General features: G+C 49.8%; 3 long non-coding RNA genes across 4 annotated transcripts; 2 read left to right on the top strand and 1 right to left on the bottom strand.

Moving 5' to 3' along the window:
- Positions 1 to 4,708: 4,708 nt before the first annotated feature.
- LOC136611793 (uncharacterized) lies at positions 4,709 to 17,836 on the top strand. Of its 2 annotated transcripts, none has more exons than XR_010790309.1 (3): positions 4,709 to 4,980; positions 15,717 to 15,824; positions 17,370 to 17,836. It is a non-coding gene; the product is annotated as an uncharacterized lncRNA (long non-coding RNA). The 2 variants fall into 2 exon arrangements; XR_010790308.1 differs by lacking the exon at positions 4,709 to 4,980 and adding an exon at positions 14,232 to 14,708.
- Positions 6,074 to 8,051, top strand: LOC136611794 (uncharacterized). The gene is made up of 3 exons (XR_010790310.1): positions 6,074 to 6,421; positions 6,750 to 6,810; positions 7,615 to 8,051. It is a non-coding gene; the product is annotated as an uncharacterized lncRNA (long non-coding RNA).
- A 90-nt stretch (positions 17,837 to 17,926) lies between the features above and the next one.
- Positions 17,927 to 21,833, bottom strand: LOC136611792 (uncharacterized). The gene is made up of 3 exons (XR_010790307.1): positions 21,384 to 21,833; positions 20,268 to 20,375; positions 17,927 to 18,616 (listed from the first exon to the last, which is right to left on the bottom strand). It is a non-coding gene; the product is annotated as an uncharacterized lncRNA (long non-coding RNA).
- Between the last annotated feature and the right edge of the window lie 5,520 nt (positions 21,834 to 27,353).

Raw genomic sequence — 27,353 nt, 5'->3', positions numbered from 1 at the left:
TAACAACCAATCACAGCGCAGCTTTCATGTTACCTCAATGGTATAATATATAACAACCAATCACAGCGCAGCTTTCATGTTACCTTAGCAGTATAAAATATAACAACCAATCACAGCGCAGCTTTCATGTTACCTCAGCAGTAAGAGAAATAACAACCAATCACAGCGCAACCTTTATTCTGCCTCAGCAATATCAAAAATAGCAACCAATCACAGCGCAGCTTTCATATTACCTCTGCGGTATTATATATAGCAACCAATCACAGCACAGCTTTCATGTTACCTCAGTGGTATAATATATAACAACGAATCACAGCACAGCTTTCATGCAACCTCAGTAGTATAAGAAGTAGCCACCAATCACAGCGCAGCTTTCCTGTTACCTCAGTGGTATAATATATAACAACGAATCGCAGCACAACTTTCATGCAACCTCAGTAGTATAAGAAGTAGCCACCAATCACAGCACAGCTTTCATGCTACCTCAGCAGTATAAGAAATAGCAACCAATCACAGCACAGCTTTCATTTTACCTCAGCATTCTCAATATCCAGCAATTGTCTTGCGAAACGTTCGGTGGATGCATCATTTTGTAGTTGAACACTCATCCCGTTGCTCGTAATGCCTTTTGCTTTCATGCTTGAGATGGAAATCAAACGATCTTTGTCTGGGGGGCATAACTGTCGACAATGCTCGTACGCGCGGCACCTATTGTAGGATAGTTGTACTATGCCTATAATCTTCCCAGGAGTGTACTCAACAACTTCCCAAAGTCTCATGGCATTTGGATGAATGGTGTAGTAATGCATAAAGGACAGACAGACAGACATTCATTTATATATATCAGGAAGTGAGAGAATTAGATTCGTACGTAAAATTTGGACGCTAATTCTTTGGCGCTTAGAATTGAATAATCGAGTTGGGACCCATTAGCTTTTCCTATTTATGACATATTCAATGCCCGTGCCAAATTTCATGTTTCTATGTGAGAAAATTACATTCCGTACGTAAAATTTGGACGCTAATTCTTTGGCGCATAGAATTGAATAATCGAGTTGGGACCCATTAGCGTTTCCTATTTATGACATATTCAATGCCCGTGCCAAATTTCAAGTTTCTATGACATTGGGAAGCGAGAAAATTAGATTCCGTGCGTAAAATTTGGATGCTAATTCTTTGGCGCTTACAATTGAATAATCAAGTTGGGACCCATTAACCTTTCCTATTTATGACATAATCAATGCTTGTGCCAAATTTCAAGTTTCCATGACATTGGGAAGCGAGAAAATTAGATTCCGTACGTAAAATTTGGACGCTAATTCTTTGGCACATAGAATTGAATAATGGAGTTGGGACCCATTAGCATTTCCTATTTATGACATATTCAATGCCCGTGCCAAATTTCAAGTTTCTATGTGAGAAAATTAGATTCCGTACGTAAAATTTGGACGCTAATTCTTTTGCGCATAGAATTGAATAATCGAATTGGGACCCATTAGCGTTTCCTATTTATGACATATTCAATGCCCGTGCCAAATTTCAAGTTTCTATGTGAGAAAATTAGATTCCGTACGTAAAATTTGGATGCTAATTCTTTGGCGCATAGAATTGAATAATCGAGTTGGGACCCATTAGCTTTTCCTATTTATGACATAATCAATGCTCATGCCAAATTTCAAGTTTCTATGACATTGGGTAGCGAGAAAATTAGATTCCGTACGTAAAATTTGGACGCTAATTCTTTGGCGCTTACAATTGAATAATCGAGTTGGGACCCATTAACTTTTCCTATTTATGACATAATCAATGCTTGTGCCAAATTTCAAGTTTCCATGACATTGGGAAGCGAGAAAATTAGATTCCGTACGTAAAATTTGGACGCTAATTCTTTGGCGCTTAGAATTGAATAATCGAGTTAGGACCCATTAACTTTTCCTATTTATGACATAATCAATGCTCGTGCCAAATTTCAAGTTTCTATGACATTGGAAAGTGAGAGAATTAGATTCCGTACGTAAAATTTGGACGCTAATTCTTTGGCGCTTAGAATTGAATAATGGAGTTGGGACCCATTAGCTTTTTCTATTTATGACATAATCAATGCTCTTGCCAAATTTCATGTTTCTAGGACATCGCGAAGTGAGAGAATTAGTGGCAGTGATGGAAATCGAACGATCTACGTGGGGGGGCGTAACTGTCGACGACGCACGCACGCGCGCCATTTATCATAGCATAAATGTACTATGCCTATAATCTTCCCAGGAGTGTACTCAACAACTTCCCAAAGTTTCATGGCGATCGGATGAATGGTATAGTAGCGCATAAAGGACAAACACACACACACACAGACAGACAGACAGACATACACGCATACATTCAATTTTATATATATAGATTGAAATATATATATATATATATATATATATATATATATATATATGTATATGTATATATATATATATATATATATATATATATATATATATATATATATATTCTACGTGCATCCTAATTTCATCAGTCTGTGGCGCAGTTTCTTCTTTTTGAGATATTGAGTGGATGGGGGTGAGTCCGCCCCTTCACGGATCCTAAGATTCCAAGAAACTCTCCAAGAGATATGAGAAAGAATTGTAGCTGCGTCACAAGCAGTGAGATGGAGCAGAAAGAGTCGCTGTACCGGAGTGCTGGTGAGCGGGCTGTGTGAGTGACTGATGCCTCCTGAAGTACAGAAACAGAGACGTGCATCAGATATGGCTTCTGCCACAGCTGGAACAGGAAATCCCAAGTTTTATCTGTCAAAAGTCAGAAATGAGCTCAATAGGCGACTACCACACAGATGGATTGTCCATGCGGGTCATGACGATAGTGAACTTCTTCCTTGGCCTCCATGTTTCCCGGACCTTACACCTTGTAGTTTTTTTTTCTAGGGAAATGTTAAAGATAGAGTCTAGATGCACCCCCTACCACCCACCATGTATGATCTGTGAGTCCGCATCACAGAAGCCATTGAATTTGTCAACCGTGATACTACAATGTGTATGGCAGGAACGTGACTACAGACTCCATGTGTGTCAAGTGAAAAAAGGGGTTTGATCACCTCTGATGTGGACAACTTTTTTGATGTAGTGCAACAAAACCTTTTGAGTTTCTTTTTTGATTGATATCAAATTTATGTACCGTATATACTCGAGTATTAGTTGACCCGAGTATAAGCCGAGACAATACGTTTCACCACAAAAAACTGGGAAAACTTATTGACTCGAGTATAAGCAGAGCCATGCTTGAGTATATACTAGGTAAAAAAAACCCTCCATACTCACCTTCCAGCCGGCATCTGTGTCTGTGCTTGAATTCTCCCCGCTGTCATCCCCCGCCGTCCTCTCTGCTTGGCTCTGTCAGTGCTGTGTAAGTAAGCGCTGTGATTGGATTGAGCACCAGCCAATCCAAGCTGGCCCTCGATCCAATCACAGTGCTTACTTAGACAGCACTGACATCAGCATATTTGAAAGCCGAGTAGGGAGATAACAGCGGGGAGAATTCTAAAGCAGCTTGATTTGGCTGTGAATGATCGAGCACCGTCTGTGATTGGCTGACGCTCAATCCAATCACAGCTCTCACTTACACAGCGCTGATGGCGGGGGATGACAGAGCCGAGCAAAGAGGATGACAGCAGAGAGAATTCAAATATCCTGCCGCACCGCCGCCGGAGAAAAAGACTTCGGCTGGGAGGGGAGTATGGAGGGTTTTTTTTAAGCTTTCCCTGACTCGAGTATAAGCTGAGGGGGGCTTTTTCAGCACAAAAAAAGGTGCTGAAAAACTAGGTTTATACTCGAGTATATACAGTATCTGATTAAACGTAAGTTATGAATATTTTAAACTGGAAAGATCATTTGTAATAACACTATATTCCAACTGTTCTTTACCCATATTTCTGTGTTCAGAAATACTCATTGTTTATTTTCTTTGGTACTGCATTGTCTGCATCATACTCCTGGCATGTGTCACACTCACTACCCTCAATAAGCATATAGAGGAAGCATACTTGATTGTAATTCGCTGGTGCTATTTATTGGGAAGTGATGTATACAATATTTTTGATGTGGGATGAAAAGATAAGGTTGATGTTTATTAGTTTGCATTAGTTTTCATATTTCATTTATGCTGGAGTGATTTTTCTTTCCATCTAAGGGCGGTTTCACACGAGCATATGCGCAAAAATGCTCACTGCAGCGCAACGTATTTGCGCATGAACGAGGTAAATTTGTGTACGTGTGTGCATATAATACTGTACTTATTGCACATGCGGGGCCTATTCACAAACATGCGTGACACTCTCTTTTTGTGGATTAACCCCTTAACGACCAGCCCATAGTGTTTTTACGTCCTCCCGAAGTGGGCTCTATTCTCTGAGGACGTAAAAACATGCTTCCTGCAGAGAATAGTGCCCCTCGGGCTGTGGACGTGACAGCTCCATGCTGTCGGTGTCCGCAGGTAGCTGACAGCATGGAGCTGTCATCCCGGGCTGTTCGGAGCCCCCCCCCGGCATTGCGATCGGCGCTATGCAATGGATAGCGCCGATCGCAAAAAAAGTAAATAAAAGTACATAAAAGTTAAAGATTCAGCTGCTCTGATGGATCGGATCCATCGGAGCAGCTGAAATTACTCACCGAGGTCTGGCACGCTGCTCCCCGCTCTCCTGCCGCTCCGGGGCGCATATTAACACATTCTGCCGCAGTTCTACAGCGCGGCCGATTCAGCCAATCAGCTGGCTGGAATCGGCATCACGTGACTCAGCGGCGTGCCCGAGCATTGCCGTGCACGATGAGCTGTGCCCGCGCGTCACGTGGGCTGTGACGTCACCAAGCCTTGCATTTGCCCGCGGATTTTGAACAGTATCGATCTACGGAGGAAGCAAGCTGATGGTTGGAGCCTTTTCCCCAATTTACAAGATGGGAGAGTAAGATTTGTGCTCTACGTGTGGTGAGTACCCACCTGAGATTTGTGCGCTGTGCGCTATGTGTGGAGACGCGGTCACCTGAGATTTGTGCGCTACGTGTGGTGAGTACCCACCTGAGATTTGTGCGCTACGTGTGGAGACGCGGTCACCTGAGATTTGTGCGCCGTGCGCTACGCCGTGCGCTACGTGTGGAGACGCGGTCACCTGAGATTTGTGCGCTGTGCGCTACGCTGTGCGCTACGTGTGGAGACGCGGTCACCTGAGATTTGTGCGCTACGTGTGGTGAGTACCCACCTGAGATTTGTGCGCTACGTGTGGAGACGCGGTCACCTGAGATTTGTGCGCCGTGCGCTACGCCGTGCGCTACGTGTGGAGACGCGGTCACCTGAGATTTGTGCGCTGTGCGCTACGCTGTGCGCTACGTGTGGAGACGCGGTCACCTGAGATTTGTGCGCTGTGCGCTACGTGTGGAGACGCGGTCACCTGAGATTTGTGCGCCGTGCGCTACGCTGTGCGCTACGTGTGGAGACGCGGTCACCTGAGATTAATGCGCCGTGCGCTACATGTGGAGACGCGATCACCTGAGATTAATGCGCCGTGCGCTACATGTGGAGACGCGGTCACCTGAGATTTGTGCGCCGTGCGCTACGCTGTGCGCTACGTGTGGAGACGCGGTCACCTGAGATTAATGCGCCGTGCGCTACGTGTGGAGACGCGGTCACCTGAGATTTGTGCGCCGTGCGCTACGCTGTGCGCTACGTGTGGAGACGCGGTCACCTGAGATTAATGCGCCGTGCGCTACGTGTGGAGACGCGGTCACCTGAGATTTGTGCGCCGTGCGCTACGTGTGGAGACGCGGTCACCTGAGATTTGTGCGCCGTGCGCTACGTGTGGAGACGCGGTCACCTGAGATTTGTGCGCCGTGCGCTACGTGTGGAGACGCGGTCACCTGATATTTGTGCGCCGTGCGCTACGTGTGGAGACGCGGTCACCTGATATTTGTGCGCCGTGCGCTACGTGTGAAGACGCGGTCACCTGAGATTTGTGCGCCGTGCGCTACGTGTGGAGACGCGGTCACCTGAGATTTGTGCGCCGTGCGCTACGTGTGGAGACGCGGTCACCTGAGATTTGTGCGCCGTGCGCTACGTGTGGAGACGCGGTCACCTGAGATTTGTGCGCTACGTGTGGAGACGCGGTCACCTGAGATTTGTGCGCTGTGCGCTACGTGTGGAGACGCGGTCACCTGAGATTTGTGCGCTACGTGTGGAGACAACACCCAAGATTTGTGCGCTACGTGTGGTGAGTACGTCACCTGAGATTTGCGCGACGCCACCTGGCGCAACCTGTCTTTTTTTTGCAGATTTGTGTGCCTTATTGCAAAATTACGTGTGGAGAGGATCCTGACGTTTGGATGCGTTTCGAGAAGAATTTCGCTTCGCTCGGACCCCACCTGACATCAGCGAGGTAAGCTGCTGCATCTGCCCAAATTTTCATCGCTTGCATCTGCTGATATGCGCATACTTGGCGCATATTTGCAGGTTTTCGCTTGCATCTGCTGATATGCGCATATTTGCAGGTTTTCGCTTGCATCTGCTGATATGCGCATATTTGCAGGTTTTCGCTTGCATCTGCTGATATGCGCATACTTGGCGCATATTTGCAGGTTTTCGCTTGCATCTGCTGATATGCGCATATTTGGCGCATATTTGCCGGTTTTCTCCTGCATCACCTGATATGCGCATATTTGCAGGTTTTCGCTTGCATGTGGTGATATGCTCTCCGTTTTCCACAGGACGACTCTTCTGGAGAGGAATTTCGCTTCGCTCGGACACCACCTGACGTCACTCGGCGAGGTAAGCTGCTGCATCTGCCAAATTTTTCATTGCTTGCATCTGCTCATATGTACATGCATGCGTACACGCGTGCCTGCCTGTATGCGTACACGCGTGCCTGCCTGTATGCGTACACGCGTGCCTGCCTGTATGCGTACACGCGTGCCTGCCTGTATGCGTACACGCGTGCGTGCCTGTATGCGTACACGCGTGCGTGCCTGTATGCGTACACGCGTGCGTGCCTGTATGCGTACACGCGTGCGTGCCTGTATGCGTACACGCGTGCGTGCCTGTATGCGTACACGCGTGCGTGCCTGTATGCGTACACGCGTGCGTGCCTGCCTGTATGCGTATATGCGTGCGTGCCTGTATGCGTGCATGCCTGTACGCGTGCGTGCGTGCCTGTATGCGTGCCTGTACGCGTACATGTGTGCGTGCGTGCCTGTGTGCGTGCCTGCCTGTATGCGTACATGCGTGCCTGCCTTATGTGTACATGCATGTATGCTCACCCACTTACTCAGCCACCCCCTCTCTCACACACACACTTGCTGTGTTAAATTCGTCTTATTGGCCGAAAAAGACATTCCATTAGATTTGAGCATTTAATTCCTTTTTTTAGCACACGTACAGGTGCCATCACAGTACTGCACCTAATCTGCACTAACTGAACAAACCTTCGGAGAAACATACCAATTGTCCAAATACGATGTCTTTATCTATTAAAGTAGGAGTGAAGAAAAGCAGGGACAGTGCAAGAACTAGGAAAACCCACGGAATTAAGCCAATTGCAGGCAGGGTTATTTTTTTTTCTCTTCCTCGTTATAGGTCAGCTGATAGGTTTTGGTCAGAATACTGCACTGTGGTAACCGTTTCCGCTGCTCGCAACCACAGAGTTGAATCACCAGAGAGCCAGAAGTTCCCAGATGTTGGCTTAAAAGCTGGAAATGGCCCATCACCTGCTATGGAAATACATCATCAGGATCTGATGGAGCAGTACGATGCATGTGATGCTGCTCACTGTCCCTCGTTAGTCGGTTCACAGTTTATACACTAAGCTATTTATCCCCTTAGAGAACAAGCCTGTTTGCGCCTTAGTGACAGACCGAAAATTTGGAACTTTACATGTGTCACTTGACATATCATAAGTCCGTAAAGGTTTTGCATATCCAAGTGACTGACATTGTTTTCTTCCCCTTGTTGTACTTCTGTTAGGTAGTAAAAAGGACTGTTAAAAGTTGTGTATATTTATTAAAATTGCTACTTTGCACAATTTTGAATTTTCATTTTTTCACATTGTCAAATGTCATATATAAAATAAGTGCAAACATGCTGTACAAATCTCTGCGAACATATAGATTTCCATCTGTTCACTTTATTCTGGATGCACGGTTTAAAACTTTTGTACATTTATTTTTTCCATTTAGGAGACGTACAAATTTAACATTACTTTTCAGAATTTAGAGGAACACTTAGGCCTCATGTCCACGGGGAAAATCAGGCCCGCTCCGGATTCTCCATGTAGAATCTGCAGCGGGTCCCTCCTGCCCCGCGGACATGAGCGCTGAAAATGGGAATAAATAAGAATAAACTTACCTCTCACACGCTCCGGATACTTCCTTCGCTGCGGCGTCATCTTCTCTCGTCGCGGCCGGATCTTCTTTCTTCGGCTCGGCGGATGTGCATGATGACGTCGGTGACATGCCCCGCACATGCGCCGTCCCGAAGCAAAATGATCCGGCCGCGACTGAGAGAAGATGGCGCCGCGGCGAAGAGAAGAACCGGAGCGTGTGAGTAAAATCTGATTTTTGTGTCCCGCGGATCCGGACGGCTTCCATAGGCTTCAATAGAAGCCCGCGGGAGACCCGCATGAAAATGGAGCATGGTCCAGATTTTTTCATGCTCCATTTTTTTTAAAATCACTTTTATTGACGATCCGCGGGTATTTATCTACCCCGCGGGTGGTCAATGCATCCCTATGGGGTGCGGATCCGCGGGCAGGAGAAGAGTTAAAATCCGCTGCAGATTTTAATTCTTATTTTGCCCGTGGACATGAGGCCTTAGTTTTCCTCCACCAATCCAAGTTTGCAAAGGCTGCTAGGTGTCATAATTAAGGATGAGCGAGTATACTCGCTAAGGCACTACTCGTTCGAGTAATGTGCCTTAGACGAGTATCTCCCTGCTCATCCATTCGGGGACCGCTGCGGCTGACAGGTGAGTCGCAGGGGAGAGAGAGATCTCCCCTCCGTTCCTCCCCGCTCTCCCCCGCGGCGGCCCCCAAATCTTTAAGGACGAGCAGGGAGATACTAGTTTAAGGCACATTACTCGAACGAGTAGTGCCTTAGTGAGTATACTCGCTCATCCTTAGTCATAATGATAGACACCCTTACAAATTACCACATTTTAAAAACTGCACCCCTTAATGTATTCTCTGAGAGGGTCAGGAGTATTTTGACCCCACATTTATTTTTAGGAATTAATGCAATTTAGGAGACCAAATAATATTTAATTTTTAGAAAACCTGTCCTTTTCAAGACCTTTTTTTTTCTATATTGCACATCAAAAGGAGGATTGAACCTCCGAAATGGATACCCCTGTTTTGTCTCGTGTTCACAAGTATACACAGTGTGGCCCTAATGTTATGTCTGTATGCACCACTGGGCCCAAAAAGAAAGGAGTAGTCAGCGGCTTTCTGAACAGACTGTTACAATCGTGTGAGCAGATAAAGCAGAGGGCCCACACGATCGTGACCGAAGGAGTGGTAGTCTAGTAGTATACACGCACACAGGGAACACAGGAGAGTCACACAGAATCCAGGCAACCAAGCCTGTGCTACAGGGGGGATGACAGTGGCCCTACCTAAGTGGGGACATCAGCCGAGTAAGAGGGCGGCCCAGCGATCTTAAGAACTGGGCCCTAGCAGATCCGCGGAGCCACACCACAGAACAGGAGTCATACACATGCCACATAACAGACACCGCCAACTGCATCAGGAGGAGGACAGGGCACACCGCCAACTGCATCAGGAGCAGGACAGGGCGCACCGCCAACTGCATCAGGAGCAGGACAGGGCGCACCGCCAACTGCATCAGGAGCAGGACAGGGCACACCGCCAACTGCATCAGGAGCAGGACAGGGCACACCGCCAACTGCATCAGGAGCAGGACAGGGCGCACCGCCAACTGCATCAGGAGCAGGACAGGGCGCACCGCCAACTGCATCAGGAGCAGGACAGGGCGCACCGCCAACTGCAACATATAGTGAAAACCAGACAGACTCCACCCAATTCAGATTTTATAATTTATTGCGAGTGTGGATGTTACACCAAGGTTCATTCCCCGATATAGACAAAAGGCGGCTGTGTTCATGGGTCTTTTCTGTTTACTGCATCGCAGTAAAATATTGCGCAGTTTTTCAGGATCCTCCGTCATAATTCTTTTAAAGAAAAAGCGTATCTAAAAAAAGGGAGTCACTGGGAAAAAAACAGTTCATAAAAAGAAGGGTTTCAAGATTGCTGAACGTCGAGGGTCTCTTCACTGTCTGCCAGCCTTCCCGTTCTCAAGGACGTCAGATCTGCAGGAAATGACAAGAAATCAGCAGGTTAAGGCCTCATGTCCACGGGGAAAATCGGGCCCGCTACGGATTCTACATGTAGAATCTGCAGCGGGTCCCTCCTGCCCCGCGGACATGAGGGCTGAAAATAAGAATAAATAAGAATTTACCTATCCGTAGCGGGGCGGCGAAGCTCTGCTCTTCCTCACGGCCGGATCTTCTTTTTCGGCCGGCGGATGAATTCCTCACGCCGGCGGCACGTCGTCGACGTGCCGCGCGCATGCGCCGGGCACATCCGCCGAGCCGAAGCAAGGGAGATGCGGCCGTGAGGAAGAGAAGAGCTTCGCCGCCCGCAGCGGGTGAGTAAATTCTTTAAATTCCTATTTTAGGTCTCCCGCGGATCCGGACGGTTTCCATAGGCTTCAATAGAAGCCCGCGGGAGCCGTCCCCGCGGGAGACCCGCATGAAAATGGAGCATGGTCCAGATTTTTTCATGCTCCATTTTTTTAAAAATCCCTTTTATTGACGATCCGCGGGTATTTATCTACCCGCGGGTGGTCAATGCATCCCTATGGGCTGCGGATCCTAAATCATATTTTGCCCGTGGACATGAGCCCTAACAGTCACATCCCACCAGTATTACTGATCCCTAGATCCGCTCAACCCACTTACAATGACCACTACTCCCCCAACCTGGACAGAAGAATTAGACATACATACATACATACAGGCATGCACGCACGTATACACAGGCAGGCACGCACGCACGCACGTATACACACAGGCATGCACGCACGCACGTATACACACAGGCATGCACGCACGCACGTATACACACAGGCATGCACGCCCGCACACACGCATGCGTGCACGCACGTATGCACGCATACACACACGCCCGTATACACGCACGCATGCACACACGCACGCACGTATACACGCATGCACGCACGTATGCACGCACGCATGCACGTATACACGCACGCATGCACGTATACACGCACGCACGTATACACGCATGCATGCACGCACGTATACACGCATGCATGCACGTATACACGCACGCACATATACACGCATACAGGCCCGCACGCACACAGGCACGCACGTACGCGTACAGGCACGCATACAGGCACGCACGCATGTACGCACACAGGCATGTACGCATACAGGCAGGCATGCACGCACGTACGCATACAGGCATGCACGCACATACGCATACAGGCACGCACGTACGCGTACAGGCACGCACGCACGCATACAGGCACGCACGCATACAGGCAGGCACGCACGTACGCATACAGGCATGCACGCACGTACGCATACAGGCACGCACGTACGCGTACAGGCACGCACGTACGCGTACAGGCACGCACGTACGCGTACAGGCACGCATACAGGCAGGCACGCACGCATGCATACAGGCAGGCACGCACGCACGCATACAGGCACGCACGCATACAGGCACGCACGCATGTACGCATACAGGCACGCACACAGGCACGCACGCACGTACGCATACAGGCACGCACGCACGTACGCATACAGGCACGCACGTACGCGTACAGGCACGCACGCAGGCACGCATACAGGCACGCACGCATACAGGCAGGCACGCATACAGGCAGGCACGCACGCATGCATACAGGCAGGCACGCACGCATACAGGCACGCACGCACGCATACAGGCATGTACGCATACAGGCACGCATGCACGCACGTACGCATACAGGCATGCACGCACGTACGCATACAGGCATGCACGCACGTACGCATACAGGCATGCACGCACGTACGCATACAGGCATGCACGCACGTACGCATACAGGCATACACGCACGCACGCATACAGGCATGCATGTACATATGAGCAGATGCAAGCAATGAAAAATTTGGCAGATGCAGCAGCTTACCTCGCCGAGTGACGTCAGGTGGTGTCCTAGCGAAGCGAAATTTCTCTCCAGAAGAGTCGTCCTCTCCAAAAGGCGGGGGGCAAATGTGAGATCAGCACCTAAAACGCCAATCTCCGGTTCCGTACGTTGTACAAAACGCAGCCAAATGTCAGGTTCCTCTCCACACGAGTCGTCCTGTGGAAAACGGAGAGCATATCACCATATGCAAGCGAAAACCTGCAAATATGCACATATCAGGTGATGGAGGAGAAAACCTGCAAATATGCGCCAAATATGCGCATATCAGCAGATGCAAGCGAAAACCTGCAAATATGCGCCAAATATGCGCATGTCAGCAGATGCAAGCGAAAACCTGCAAATATGCGCCAAATATGCGCATATCAGCAGATGCAAGCGAAAACCTGCAAATATGCGCCAAGTATGCGCATATCAGCAGATGCAAGCGAAAACCTGCAAATATGCGCCAAATATGCGCATGTCAGCAGATGCAAGCGAAAACCTGCAAATATGCGCCAAATATGCGCATATCAGCAGATGCAAGCGAAAACCTGCAAATATGCGCATATCAGCAGATGCAAGCGAAAACCTGCAAATATGCGCCAAGTATGCGCATATCAGCAGATGCAAGCGAAAACCTGCAAATATGCGCCAAATATGCGCATGTCAGCAGATGCAAGCGAAAACCTGCAAATATGCGCCAAATATGCGCATATCAGCAGATGCAAGCGAAAACCTGCAAATATGCGCCAAATATGCGCATATCAGCAGATGCAAGCGAAAACCTGCAAATATGCGCATATCAGCAGATGCAAGCGAAAACCTGCAAATATGCGCCAAATATGCGCATATGAGCAGATGCACGCGATGAAAATTTGGGCAGATGCAGCAGCTTACCTCGCTGAGTGATGTCAGGTGGGGTCCGAGCGAAGCGAAATTCTTCTCGAAACGCATCCAAACGTCAGGATCCTCTCCACACGTAATTTTGCAATAAGGCACACAAATCTGCAAAAAAAAGACAGGTTGCGCCAGGTGGCGTCGCGCAAATCTCAGGTGACGTACTCACCACACGTAGCGCACAAATCTTGGGTGTTGTCTCCACACGTAGCGCACAAATCTCAGGTGACCGCGCCTCCACACGTAGCGCACAGCGTAGCGCATGGCGCACAAATCTCAGGTGACCGCGTCTCCACACGTAGCGCACAGCGTAGCGCACAAATCTCAGGTGACCGCGCCTCCACACGTAGCGCACAGCGTAGCGCACGGCGCACAAATCTCAGGTGACTGCGTCTCCACACGTAGCGCACGGCGCACAAATCTCAGGTGACCGCGTCTCCACACGTAGCGCACAGCGTAGCGCACAAATCTCAGGTGACCGCGTCTCAACACGTAGCGCACAGCGCACAAATCTCAGATGACCGCGTCTCCATACGTAGCGCACAGCGTAGCGCACAAATCTCAGGTGACCGCGTCTCCACACGTAGCGCACAGCGTAGCGCACAAATCTCAGGTGACCGCGCCTCCACACGTAGCGCACAGCGTAGCGCACGGCGCACAAATCTCAGGTGACCGCGTCTCCACACGTAGCGCACGGCGCACAAATCTCAGGTGACCGCGTCTCCATACGTAGCGCACAGCGTAGCGCACAAATCTCAGGTGACCGCGTCTCCACACGTAGCGCACAGCGCACAAATCTCAGGTGGGTACTCACCACACGTAGCGCACAAATCTTACTCTCCCATCTTGTAAATTGGGGAAAAGGCTCCAACCATCAGCTTGCTTCCTCCGTAGATCGATACTGTTCAAAATCCGCGGGCAAATGCAAGGCTCGGTGACGTCACAGCCCACGTGACGCGCGGGCACAGCTCATCGTGCACGGCAATGCTCGGGCACGCCGCTGAGTCACGTGATGCCGATTCCAGCCAGCTGATTGGCTGAATCGGCCGCGCTGTAGAACTGCGGCAGAATGTGTTAATATGCCTCCGGGGCGCATATTACCAAAGGAGGCCTGAGTTCTCCTATGGGGCCGATTCAGCCAATCAGCTGGCTGGAATCGGCACCACGTGACACAGCGGCGTGCCCGCGCATTGCCGTGCACAGGATTGTGCTGCCTGAGTTCTCCTGTGCGGCCGATTCAGCCAACAGCGGCGTGCCCGCGCATTGCCGTGCACAGGATTGTGCTTTGCCCGCGCTTTCACATGTTCAGTGCCTTGCCATGCACTCGTGTGGACACAGGATTGTGCCTTGCCCGCGGTTTACATGCCACTCGTGTGTGGCACAGAGAGTTATTGATTTGGCAGGTATTTTTTGTGCTTTTTGGCAGGTATTTTTTGTGCTTTTTGGCAGGTTTTTTTTGTGCTTTTTGGCAGGTTTTTTTTGTGCTTTTGCCAAAGGTGATTATTTCTTTTGCGCACGTGGATTTGCCAGCGGACGTTTTACACAGGACTACTAAAAGCCAAGGTAAGCTGCTGCATCTGCTCATTTAATTGCGCTCTTACTTCCCCTGCGCGCATTGGCGGAGAGGCGGCCAATTCTGCATGCCGCTGCATTGTCCACGAGCGCGATCCCCAGCATGCCGCTGCATTGTCCACGAGCGCGATCCCCAGCATGCCACTGCATTTTCGCCATGCCGCTGCATTGTCCACGAGCGCGATCCCCAGCATGCCGCTGCATTGTCCACGAGCGCGATCCCCAGCATGCCGCTGCATTGTCCACGAGCGCGATCCCCAGCATGCCGCTGCATTGTCCACGAGCGCGATCCCCAGCATGCCGCTGCATTGTCGCCGCGATCCCCAGCATGCCGCTGCATTGTCGCCGCGATCCCCAGCATGCCGCTGCATTGTCGCCGCGATCCCCAGCATGCCGCTGCATTGTCGCCGCGATCCCCAGCATGCCGCTGCATTGTCGCCGCAATCCCCAGCATGCCGCTGCATTGTCGCCGCAATCCCCAGCATGCCGCTGCATACATGGTCGCCGCTGCATTGTCCACGAGCGCGATCCCCCAGCATGCCACTGCATTGTCGCCATGCAGCTGCATTGTCCACGAGCGCGATCCCCAGCATGCCGCTGCATTGTCGCCGCGATCCCCAGCATGCCGCTGCATTGTCGCCGCGATCCCCAGCATGACGCTGCATGCATGGTCGCCGCTGCATTGTCCACGAGCGCGATCCCCAGCATGCCGCTGCATTGTCGCCGCGATCCCCAGCATGCCGCTGCATGCATGGTCGCCGCTGCATTGTCCACGAGCACGATCCCCAGCATGCCGCTGCATTGCTATGTGTGGAGACGCGGTTACCAGAGATTTGTGCGCTGTGCGCTGCTACGTGTGGAGACGCGATTACCTGAGATTTGTGCGCTGTGCGCTGCTACGTGTGGAGACAACACCCAAGATTTGTGCGCTACGTGTGGTGAGTACGTCACCTGAGATTTGCGTGACGCCACCTGACGCAACCTGTCTTTTTTTTGCAGATTTGTGCGCCTTATTGCAAAATAACGTGTGGAGAGGATCCTGACGTTTGGACGCGTTTCGAGAAGAATTTCGCTTCGCTCGGACACCATCTGACATCACTCAGCGAGGTAAGCTGCTGCATCTGCCAAATTTTTCATTGCTTGCATATGCTCATGTGTACATGCATGCGTGCCTGTATGCGTACATGCCTGTATGCGTACATGCATGCATGCCTTATGCGTACATGCGTGCCTGCGTGTATGCGTACGTGCGTGCCTGTATGCCTATGTGCGGGCATGCGTGCCGTATGCGTGCGGGCATGCGTGCCGTATGCGTGCGGGCATGCGTGCCGTATGCGTGCGGGCATGCGTGCGTGCCGTATGCGTGCGGGCATGCGTGCGTGCCGTATGCGTGCGGGCATGCGTGCATGCCTTATGCGTGCGGGCATGCGTGCATGCCTTATGCGTGCGGGCATGCGTGCCTTATGCGTGCGGGCATGCATGCCTTATGCGTGCGGGCATGCCTTATGCGTGCGGGCATGCGTGCGGGCATGCGTGCATGCCTTATGCGTGCGGGCATGCCTTATGCGTGCGGGCATGCCTTATGCGTGCGGGCATGCGTGCATGCCTTATGCGTGCGGGCATGCGTGCATGCCTTATGCGTGCGGGCATGCATGCCTTATGCGTGCGGGCATGCATGCCTTATGCGTGCGGGCATGCGTGCCTTATGCGTGCGGGCATGCGTGCCTTATGCGTGCGGGCATGCGTGCCTTATGCGTGCGGGCATGCGTGCATGCCTTATGCGTGCGGGCATGCGTGCATGCCTTATGCGTGCGGGCATGCGTGCATGCCTTATGCGTGCGGGCATGCCTTATGCGTGCGGGCATGCGTACATGCATGCCTGTATGCGTGCGTGCATGCCTGTGTGCGTGCGTGCCTTATGCGTGAGTGCATGCCTTATGCGTGCGTGCCTTATGCGTACATGCATGCCTGTATGCGTGCGTGCACGCATTATGCGTGCACGCATTGTGCGTGCACGCATTGTGCGTGCACGCATTGTGCGTGCACGCATTGTGCGTGCACGCATTGTGCGTGCACGCATTGTGCGTGCACGCATGCCTGTGTGTACACGCATGCCTGTATGCGTACACGCATGCATGCCTGTATGCGTACACGCATGCATGCCTGTATGCGTACACACATGCATGCCTGTATGCGTACATGCATGCCTGTATGCCTATGTGCGTGCATGCATGCCTTATGCGTACACGCACGCGTGCCTGTATGCGTGCATGCCTTATGCGTACACGCACGCGTTCCTGTGTGCATGCATGCCTGTATGCGTGCATGTATGTATACATGCATGTATGCTCACCCACTTACTCAGCCACCCCCTCTCTCTCTCTCACACACTTGCTGTGTTAAATTCGTCTTATTGGGCGAAAAAGACATAACATTAGATTTGAGCATTTAATTCCTTTTTTTAAGCAAACGTACAGGTTCCATCCCAATACTGCACCAACCTTCGGAGAAACATACCAATTGTCCAAATACGATGTCTTTATCTATTAAAGTAGGAGTGAAGAAAAGCAGGGACAGTGCAAGAACTAGGAAAACCCACGGAATTAAGCCAATTGCAGGCAGGGTTAATTTTTTTTTTCTTCCTCCTTCTAGGTCAGCTGATACGTTTTGGTCAGAATACTGCACTGTGGTAACCGTTTCCGGTGCTCACAACCACAGAGTTGAATCACCAGAGAGCCAAAAGTTCCCAGATGTTGGCTCCGGAGGACGCTTAAAAGCTGGAAATGGCCCATCACCTGCTATGGAAATCCATCATCAGGATCTGATGGAGCAGTACGATGAAGATTGTCCGGTTGCATGTGATGCTGCTCACTGTCCCTCGTTAGTCGGTTCACAGTTTATACACTAAGCTATTTATCCCCTTAGAGAACAAGCCTGTTTGCGCCTTAGTGACAGACCGAACATTTGGAACTTTACATGTGTCACTTGACATATCATAAGTCCGTAAAGGTTTTGCATATCCAAGTGACTGTGACATTTTTTTCTTCCCCTTGTTGTACTTCTGTTAGGTAGTAAAAAAGGACTGTTAAAAGTTGTGTATATTTATTAAAATTGCTACTTTGCACAATTTTGAATTTTCATTTTTTCACATTGTCAAATGTCATATATAAAATAAGTGCCAACATTCTGTACAAATCTCTGCGAACATATAGATTTCCATCTGTTCACTTTATTCTGGAAGCACGGTTTAAAACTTTTGTACATTTATTTTTTCCATCTAGGAGACGTACAAATTTAACATTACTTTTCAGAATTTTGAGGAGCACTTAGTTTTCCTACACCAATCCAAGTTTGCAAAGGCTGCTAGGTGTCATAATTAAGGATGAGCGAGTATACTCGCTAAGGCACTACTCGTTCAAGTAATGTGCCTTAGACGAGTATCTCCCTGCTCGTCCATAAAGATTCGGGGACCGCTGCGGCTGACAGGTGAGTCGCAGGGGAGATAGAGAGAGATCTCCCCTCCGTTCCTCCCCGCTCTCCCTCACGGCGGCCCCCGAATCTTTAAGGATGAGCAGGGAGACACTCGTTTAAGGCACATTACTCGAACGAGTAGTACCTTAGCAAGTATACTCGCTCATCCTTAATTATGACACCTAGCAGCCTTTGTGACATAGACAAAAGGCGGCTGTGTTTATGGGTCTTTTCTGTTTAATGCATTGCAGTAAAATATTGCGCAGTTTTTCAGGATCCTCCGTCATAATTATTTTTTTTAAAAAGCGTATTAAAAACAAGGGAGTCACTGGGAAAAAACAGTGCATTAAAAGAAGGGTTTAAAGATTGCTGAACGACGAGGGTCTCTTCACTGTCTGCCAGCCTTCCCGTTCTCAAGGACGTCAGATCTGCAGGAAATGACGAGAAATCAGCAGGTTAACAGTCACATCCCACCAGTATTACTGATTCCTAGATCCGCTCAACCCACTTACAATGACCACTACTCCCCCAACCAGGTCAGAAGAATTATGCATGCATCTATACATGCATGCGTGCGTGCATCTATGCATGCATGTGTGCATCTGCATGCATGTACACGCATGCGTGCATCTATACATAAATGCATGCATACAGGCACGCGTGCATGTCCGCATACAGGCACGCGTGCATGTCCGCATACAGGCACGCACGCATGCCTGTACGCATACAGGCACGCATGCACGCACATAGCCACGCATGTGTGTACGCATACAGGAATGCGTGTACACAGAGGCATGCGTGTACACATAAGGCATGCGTGTACACATAATGCGCGCGTGTACGCATAATGCGCGCGTGTACGCATAATGCGCGCACGCATACAGGCATGCATGTACGCATAAGGCATGCACTCACGCATAAGGCACGCACTCACGCATAAGGCACGCACGCACACAGGCATGCATGCACGCACAAGGCATGCACGCACGCACACAGGCATGCACGCATGCACGCATGCCCGCACGCACAGGGGCATGCACGCATGCCCGCACGCACAGGGGCATGCACGCATGCCCGCACGCACAGGGGCATGCACGCATGCCCGCACGCACAGGGGCATGCACGCATGCCCGCACGCACAGGGGCATGCACGCATGCCCGCACGCACAGGGGCATGCACGCATGCCCGCACGCAAAAGGCATGCATGCCCGCACGCATAAGGCATGCCCGCCCGCACGCATAAGGCATGCCCGCCCGCACGCATAAGGCATGCACGCATGCCCGCACGCATAAGGCATGCACGCATGCCCGCACGCATAAGGCATGCACGCCCGCACGCATAAGGCATGCACGCATGCCCGCACGCATACGGCACGCATGCCCGCACGCACAAGGGCATGCACGCATGCCCGCACGCACAAGGGCATGCACGCATGCCCGCACGCACAAGGGCATGCACGCATGCCCGCACGCACAAGGGCATGCACGCATGCCCGCACGCATAAGGCATGCATGCCCGCACGCATAAGGCATGCCCGCCCGCACGCATAAGGCATGCCCGCCCGCCCGCACGCATAAGGCATGCACGCATGCCCGCACGCATAAGGCATGCCCGCACGCATAAGGCATGCCCGCACGCATAAGGCATGCACGCATGCCCGCACGCATGCCCGCACGCATAAGGCATGCCCGCACGCATAAGGCATGCATGCCCGCACGCATAAGGCACGCATGCCCGCACGCATAAGGCATGCACGCATGCCCGCACGCATAAGGCATGCACGCATGCCCGCACGCATACGGCACGCACGCATGCCCGCACGCATACGGCACGCACGCATGCCCGCACGCATACGGCACGCATGCCCGCACGCATACGGCACGCATGCCCGCACGCATACGGCACGCATGCCCGCACATAGGCATACAGGCACGCACGTACGCATACACGCAGGCACGCATGTACGCATAAGGCATGCATGCATGTACGCATACAGGCATGTACGCATACAGGCACGCATGCATGTACACATGAGCATATGCAAGCAATGAAAAATTTGGCAGATGCAGCAGCTTACCTCGCTGAGTGATGTCAGATGGTGTCCGAGCGAAGCGAAATTCTTCTCGAAACGCGTCCAAACGTCAGGATCCTCTCCACACGTTATTTTGCAATAAGGCGCACAAATCTGCAAAAAAAAGACAGGTTGCGTCAGGTGGCGTCACGCAAATCTCAGGTGACGTACTCACCACACGTAGCGCACAAATCTTGGGTGTTGTCTCCACACGTAGCAGCGCACAGCGCACAAATCTCAGGTAATCGCGTCTCCACACGTAGCAGCGCACAGCGCACAAATCTCTGGTAACCGCGTCTCCACACATAGCAATGCAGCGGCATGCTGGGGATCGTGCTCGTGGACAATGCAGCGGCGACCATGCATGCAGCGGCATGCTGGGGATCGCGGCGACAATGCAGCGGCATGCTGGGGATCGCGCTCGTGGACAATGCAGCGGCGACCATGCATGCAGCGTCATGCTGGGGATCGCGGCGACAATGCAGCGGCATGCTGGGGATCGCGGCGACAATGCAGCGGCATGCTGGGGATCGCGCTCGTGGACAATGCAGCTGCATGGCGACAATGCAGTGGCATGCTGGGGGATCGCGCTCGTGGACAATGCAGCGGCGACCATGTATGCAGCGGCATGCTGGGGATTGCGGCGACAATGCAGCGGCATGCTGGGGATTGCGGCGACAATGCAGCGGCATGCTGGGGATCGCGGCGACAATGCAGCGGCATGCTGGGGATCGCGGCGACAATGCAGCGGCATGCTGGGGATCGCGGCGACAATGCAGCGGCATGCTGGGGATCGCGGCGACAATGCAGCGGCATGCTGGGGATCGCGCTCGTGGACAATGCAGCGGCATGCTGGGGATCGCGCTCGTGGACAATGCAGCGGCATGCTGGGGATCGCGCTCGTGGACAATGCAGCGGCATGCTGGGGATCGCGCTCGTGGACAATGCAGCGGCATGGCGAAAATGCAGTGGCATGCTGGGGATCGCGCTCGTGGACAATGCAGCGGCATGCTGGGGATCGCGCTCGTGGACAATGCAGCGGCATGCAGAATTGGCCGCCTCTCCGCCAATGCGCGCAGGGGAAGTAAGAGCGCAATTAAATGAGCAGATGCAGCAGCTTACCTTGGCTTTTAGTAGTCCTGTGTAAAACGTCCGCTGGCAAATCCACGTGCGCAAAAGAAATAATCACCTTTGGCAAAAGCACAAAAAAAACCTGCCAAAAAGCACAAAAAAAACCTGCCAAAAAGCACAAAAAATACCTGCCAAAAAGCACAAAAAATACCTGCCAAATCAATAACTCTCTGTGCCACACACGAGTGGCATGTAAACCGCGGGCAAGGCACAATCCTGTGTCCACACGAGTGCATGGCAAGGCACTGAACATGTGAAAGCGCGGGCAAAGCACAATCCTGTGCACGGCAATGCGCGGGCACGCCGCTGTTGGCTGAATCGGCCGCACAGGAGAACTCAGGCAGCACAATCCTGTGCACGGCAATGCGCGGGCACGCCGCTGTGTCACGTGGTGCCGATTCCAGCCAGCTGATTGGCTGAATCGGCCCCATAGGAGAACTCAGGCCTCCTTTGGTAATATGCCTCCGGGGCCCGAAGCCGGTCTTCTGCGCATGCGCGCCAGGCGGCATTACGTCAGCCGCATGCGCAGAAGGCCCGGCGGCGCGGGAGATTTAAAATCTCCTGGCTCCCGGCTCCTGTAGGTAGCCGGGAGGCAGGAGATGTCAGCGGGGACTGCGGTGAGCGGTCCCCGGTACCGCGATCGCCGTTATCCAATGGTTAGCGGCGATCGCGAAAAAGTTTAAAAAAAGTTTTAAAAAAGTCAGTTTCACCTCCCCTCATGGATCGGATCCATGAGGGGAGGTGAAAATACTCACCCCCAGTCCTCAGCGGTGTCCCGATGTCCCGGGACCCGAATCCCCGTCTGCGCATGCGCGCCCGATGATTGACATCGGGCGCGTGAACAGACGGGCTCGAGCCCCGGGAAATTTAAAATCCCTCTGCTTCTGGCTGCCATGTGTAGCTAGGAGCAGAGAGATTATACCGGGGACATGATCACTGTCATCCAATGGATGACAGTGATCATGTAAAGTGAGAAAAAAGTGTAAAAAAGTAAAAAAAAAAAAAAGTTAAAAAAAGTTTTTAAAAGTTTAAAAAGCGTACGTTTCATCTCCCCTCATGGATCATATCCGTGAGGGAGGATGAAAGTACGTACCTAAGGCCCCCAGATTTATCCGCGGACCTTACCACAGCTTCTGCACACGCGCCCGTCGCCAAAATGGCGGGCGCATGCGCAAAAGCTGTGGATTGCCAGGATAATTTAAATTCTCCCTGCTCCTGGCTACAAAACGTAGCCAAGAGCATGGAGATTTAATGGGGGTCCGCGGTGAGCGGTTCCTGGTCACGTGTTCGCCATTATCCAATAATGGCGATCACGTAAAAGTAAAAAAAAAAATTTGAAGTTTCATCTCCCCTCACTGATGCGATCGGTGAGAGGAGATGAATCTTTTTACCGGAGGCCTCCGTATTTGCACCCCGACGCGATCTTCCTCCGTGGACCTTCCAGGATTCTGCACATGCGATTGCCGGCAAAAAGCCGGACACATGCGCAGCAGTCGGGGAGCCCAGGAAATTTAAAATCTCCTTGCTCCCAGCGACCAACGGTCACAGAGAGCCTGGAGCAGTGACGGGTGGCCTCGTTGAGCGGTCCCCGGTCACGTGATAAAAAGGTAGCGATCTACCTTAGGCCGGTCTCACATGACCGGATAGGAATGACGGATTCCGCATGCGTCTGATCCGTGGTAATACGCAGATCAATCGCATTGGATTACACAATTCCGCTCACATTAGCGGGTCGGAATTGTGTAATCCACTCGCAGAAAAGAGAACGCAGCAGGTTCTATTTTACTGCGGATATCGGCAACATAGAGCCCATTGTGCTCCGTGGTCGCGGATATACCCACAGTCCATACGCAACTACGTTGTATACGGGCTGCGGGTACCCGCGTCATCGCTAAGCGATGGTGCGGGAAATACAAACAAAGGTGTACTGTGCATGACCGCCTGTGTGAGTACGCAGTTATGCGCAGTACATTACGCAGCCGTACGCAGGGTCACAGCCGGGCTCACAGATGGGATCCGCTGTGGGCCTCCGCAAGCGGATTCCGCCTGCACCCGTGTGAGCCCGGCATTATTCAGACCGCTACCTGTAATACGTATTTTACAAGAAGCCCCGGGAACGCTCGCTTTCCTGCAGTTCCAGGAGCACCTTGTTGAGCGCCTTCTGTGTGAGACTGCCGCACCTCATCAAGCTTACGGAGACTCACGGAACGCCACTTTTTACACCCCATACCCGCCACTGAGGTCATGAAATACCCCCAAAAAGCATGAGAGGAGGGGGGGGGGATACCCGGTTTTATTGCCCCATGGGCCCATTCCAACCAGCCTCCGTAATTACCCCTGTCTTCGGAAATACTACACAGTTCACATTTTTACTTTTATCTAAGATTTGCGAACGCCAAAAAGAGCGCGGAGGGGGAGGGGGGGAATTTTTAGGGAGTCAATCTTTATTCTGTACAAATAAGCAATGGGGCCTGGAATGTATTCAGTTGTGCCCTAAAATCCAACAGGTGTTCCGTCCTTTATAGGCCTTGCCATGCATCCTGTAAGTAGATTAGGGCCACAATGGGTATGTTTCTGAACTCGGGACAAACGGGGGTATCCATTTTGGGGTGAACGTCTTCATTCCTATGTGCACTGTACAAAAAAACTGTTTTTAAATTGAAAAAATTGCCAAAAAAATTGAAAATCGTAACTTTTTCCTTCTGCTTTGCTTAGATTCATTCAAATACTGTGGGGTCAAAATACGCAGTACACCCCTAGATGAATTCGTTAAGGGGTCTAGTTTTCAAAATGGGGTCATTTGAGGGGGTTCTTTATAGTTTTGGCCGCTCAATGGCTCTATAAGTGGGCAATGGGGCCTGAAATTTATTCAGTGGTACCCTGAAATCCAACGGTTATTCCTTTCATTGTAGGCCTAGCCATGGGTCCTGTAAGTCTATTAGGGCCACAATGGGTATGTTTCTGAACACGGGACAAACAGGGGTATCCATTTTGGGGTGAAAGCCTTCATTTATATGTGTGCTGTACAAAAAAAACTGTTTTTAAATTGACACAATAGCCCAAAAAATGAAAATCCTATTTTTTTCCTTTTGCTTTGCTTAAATTTATTCAAAAACTGTGGGGTCAAAATACACAGTACAACCCTAGATAAATTCGTTAAGGGGTCTAGTTTTCAAAATGGGGTCATTTGTGGGGGTTCTCTATGGTTTTGGGCGCTCAAGAACTCTACAAATGGGCAATGGGGCCTAAAAGGACTTCAAGCAAAATCTATGTTCTGAAAGCCACCGATTACTCCTTTTATTTTGGGCCCCGTTGTGCATGCGGACATAAGATTAGGGCCACAATGGGTATATTTCTGAAAACAGCACAAACAGGGGTATCCATTTTGGGGTGTAAGTCTTCCTTCATATGTGTGCTGTACAAAAAAAGCTGTTTTTAAAATGACAGAATTGCCAAAAAAACAAAAATCCAAATTTTTTCCTTTTGCTTTGCTTGAATTTATTCAAAAACTGTGGGGTCAAAATGCGCAGTACACCCCTAGATAAATTCGTTAAGGAGTCTAGTTTTCAAAATGGGGTCATTTGTGGGGGTTCTCTATGGTTTTGGGCGCTCAAGAACTCTACAAGTGGGCAATGGGGCCTAAAAGGACTTCAAGCAAAATTTGTGTTCCGAAAGCCACCGGTCGCTCCTTTCATTTTGGGCTCCGTTGTGTATCCAGACATAAGATTAGAGCCACAATGGGTATGTCTCTGAACACGGGACAAACAGGGGTATCCATTTTTGGGTGCAAGTCTTCCTTCATATGTGTGCTGTACAAAAAAAGCTGTTTTTAAAATGACAGAATTGCCGAAAAAACGAAAATCACAATTTTTTTCCTTTTGCTTGGTTTGAATTCATTCAAAAACTGTGGGGTCAAAATATGCAGTACACCCCTAGATAAATTCCTTAAGGGGTCTAGTTTTCAAAATGGGGTCATTTGTGGGGGTTTTCTATGGTTTTGGGCGCTCAAGAACTCTACATGTGTGCTATGGGGCCTAAAAGGACTTCAAGCAAAATTTCTGTTTTGAAAGACACTGACTACTCCTTTCATTTTGGGCCCCGTTGTGGACTCAGATATAACAATAGGGCCACAATGGGTATATTTCTGAACACGGCAGAAATAGGGGTATCCATTTTGGGGTGTAAATCCTGATTTTCATGGGCTCTATAGGAAAAAAAATATGTCTTTAAAATGACAGATTTGCAAAAATATGAAATTTTACTTTTTCTCCTCTAAATTGAATTAATTCCTGAAAAAAAACTGTGGGGTCAAAATACTCATGACACCCCTCAGTGAATACATTAAGGGGTGTAGTTTTTAAAATGAGGTCATTTGGGGGGGTATCTATTATTCTGACACTCATGAGCCTTTCCAATCTCGGCTTGGTATAGGAAAACAAAGTGTTCCTCAAAATGCTAAAAAGTAATGTTAAATTTGTACGTCTCCTAAATAGTTAAAAAAAAACGAAAGTTTTTCCAATGTGCGCCCAAAATAAAGTAAACGGGTGGAAATATAAATCTTAGCAAAATTTTCTATATTATGTTTGCACATATTTAAGATATTGCAGTTGGAAATGTGAAAAAATGACGATTTTTTCAAAATTTTCCCAATTTTGGCGCTTTTAATAAATAAACACAATTTCTATCGGTCTATTTTTTCCGCCTAAATGAAGCACAACATGTGGCGAAAAAACAATGTCAGAATCGCTTGGATATGCAAAACCTTTCTGGTGTTTTTCCATGTTAAAGTGACACATGTCAGATTTGCAAAATTTGGCCTGGTCATTAAGGCGCAAACAGGCTTGGTCACTAAGGGGTTAAAAGACTAGTTCCCCTTGCGTCTTTGCGCACCTCCCATAGACCTTTGCTGCACGAAAATACAGGAAGATAAAGCAGGTCCTACTTCTTCCTGTGTACGCGAAATGTGTACACAAAATCTGCTCATGAGAGAGAACCCATTGAAATCAATAGGTCCTATTCTCTGTGTTTAACACGCGAAGATTTTGCGTGCGTAAACACAGCCATCTTAAGAAGCCCTAACAGTGAATGGCACACAGCCCTGTTATAGGCTATGAGGCTATTCACATAAACAGTCCATGGAAAATAATAAATTGCTGCATATCCTATTCTCCATTTTCATGGATGAATGTAGAACATGCAATGTTCAGAGTCCACGGAGATCAAACATCACACGAACAGGTGTCTGTGTGCTGTGTGATGCGTGTTGGGCAAAACTCACATACAGACATGTAGATTTAGCCTATATAAATGCTTTTGATGGTTAATTAAAAATTTCCATCTTGGAAGAAATGATGTTTCCAATAACATGTATGAAATCTGCAGAAAATATACTCATTGGGTTCAATGTGACATTTACAACTTTTGCTATTAATAAGCAAATTGAATCAATGTAAAGTGTACATAGCGAAAAGAGTATATTTGTTATTCTATTAGGTCAGTTTAATAACATAGGGCCAAATATGTATTTTCTGGATGATTTCCATTCTATAACTTTCTCTCTGGAATAGCCAACTGATTAAGGGAAGCATCACTCCATGTTATTTGAGTTATGTTCTTCGTTTATTTAATAGAGCCATCTCTGAATCTTATCCCTTCATTTAATGATTATATTTCACAGTAGGATATTTTTTATGCATGCTCAGAAATGATTGGAATCACACAAAGACAAAACTGATGACATAAAGCAAAAGAAGCTTCCACTTTGCATAAAAAGTTTATCCCTTATAACGAAAAGTAATGTGACATCTTTTTATACTTTGTCTAGCTTTCAAGAGTTCTGTTTGCTGTCAGGGAATGGCAACAGTTGTTTCCAACTAGAAAAAGAAACACAGTGAGTGCAAAAACACATGGACGAATGCAGAGGCATAACTTGAAGCTCCTGGGCCCCAATGCAAAGCCTGT

Source organism: Eleutherodactylus coqui, chromosome 2 (assembly GCF_035609145.1).
Source record: "Eleutherodactylus coqui strain aEleCoq1 chromosome 2, aEleCoq1.hap1, whole genome shotgun sequence".
Lineage (NCBI taxonomy): Eukaryota > Metazoa > Chordata > Amphibia > Anura > Eleutherodactylidae > Eleutherodactylus > Eleutherodactylus coqui.
The sequence above is the reverse complement of the archived record's forward strand: the minus strand, read 5'-3'. Positions and strand labels throughout refer to the sequence as shown.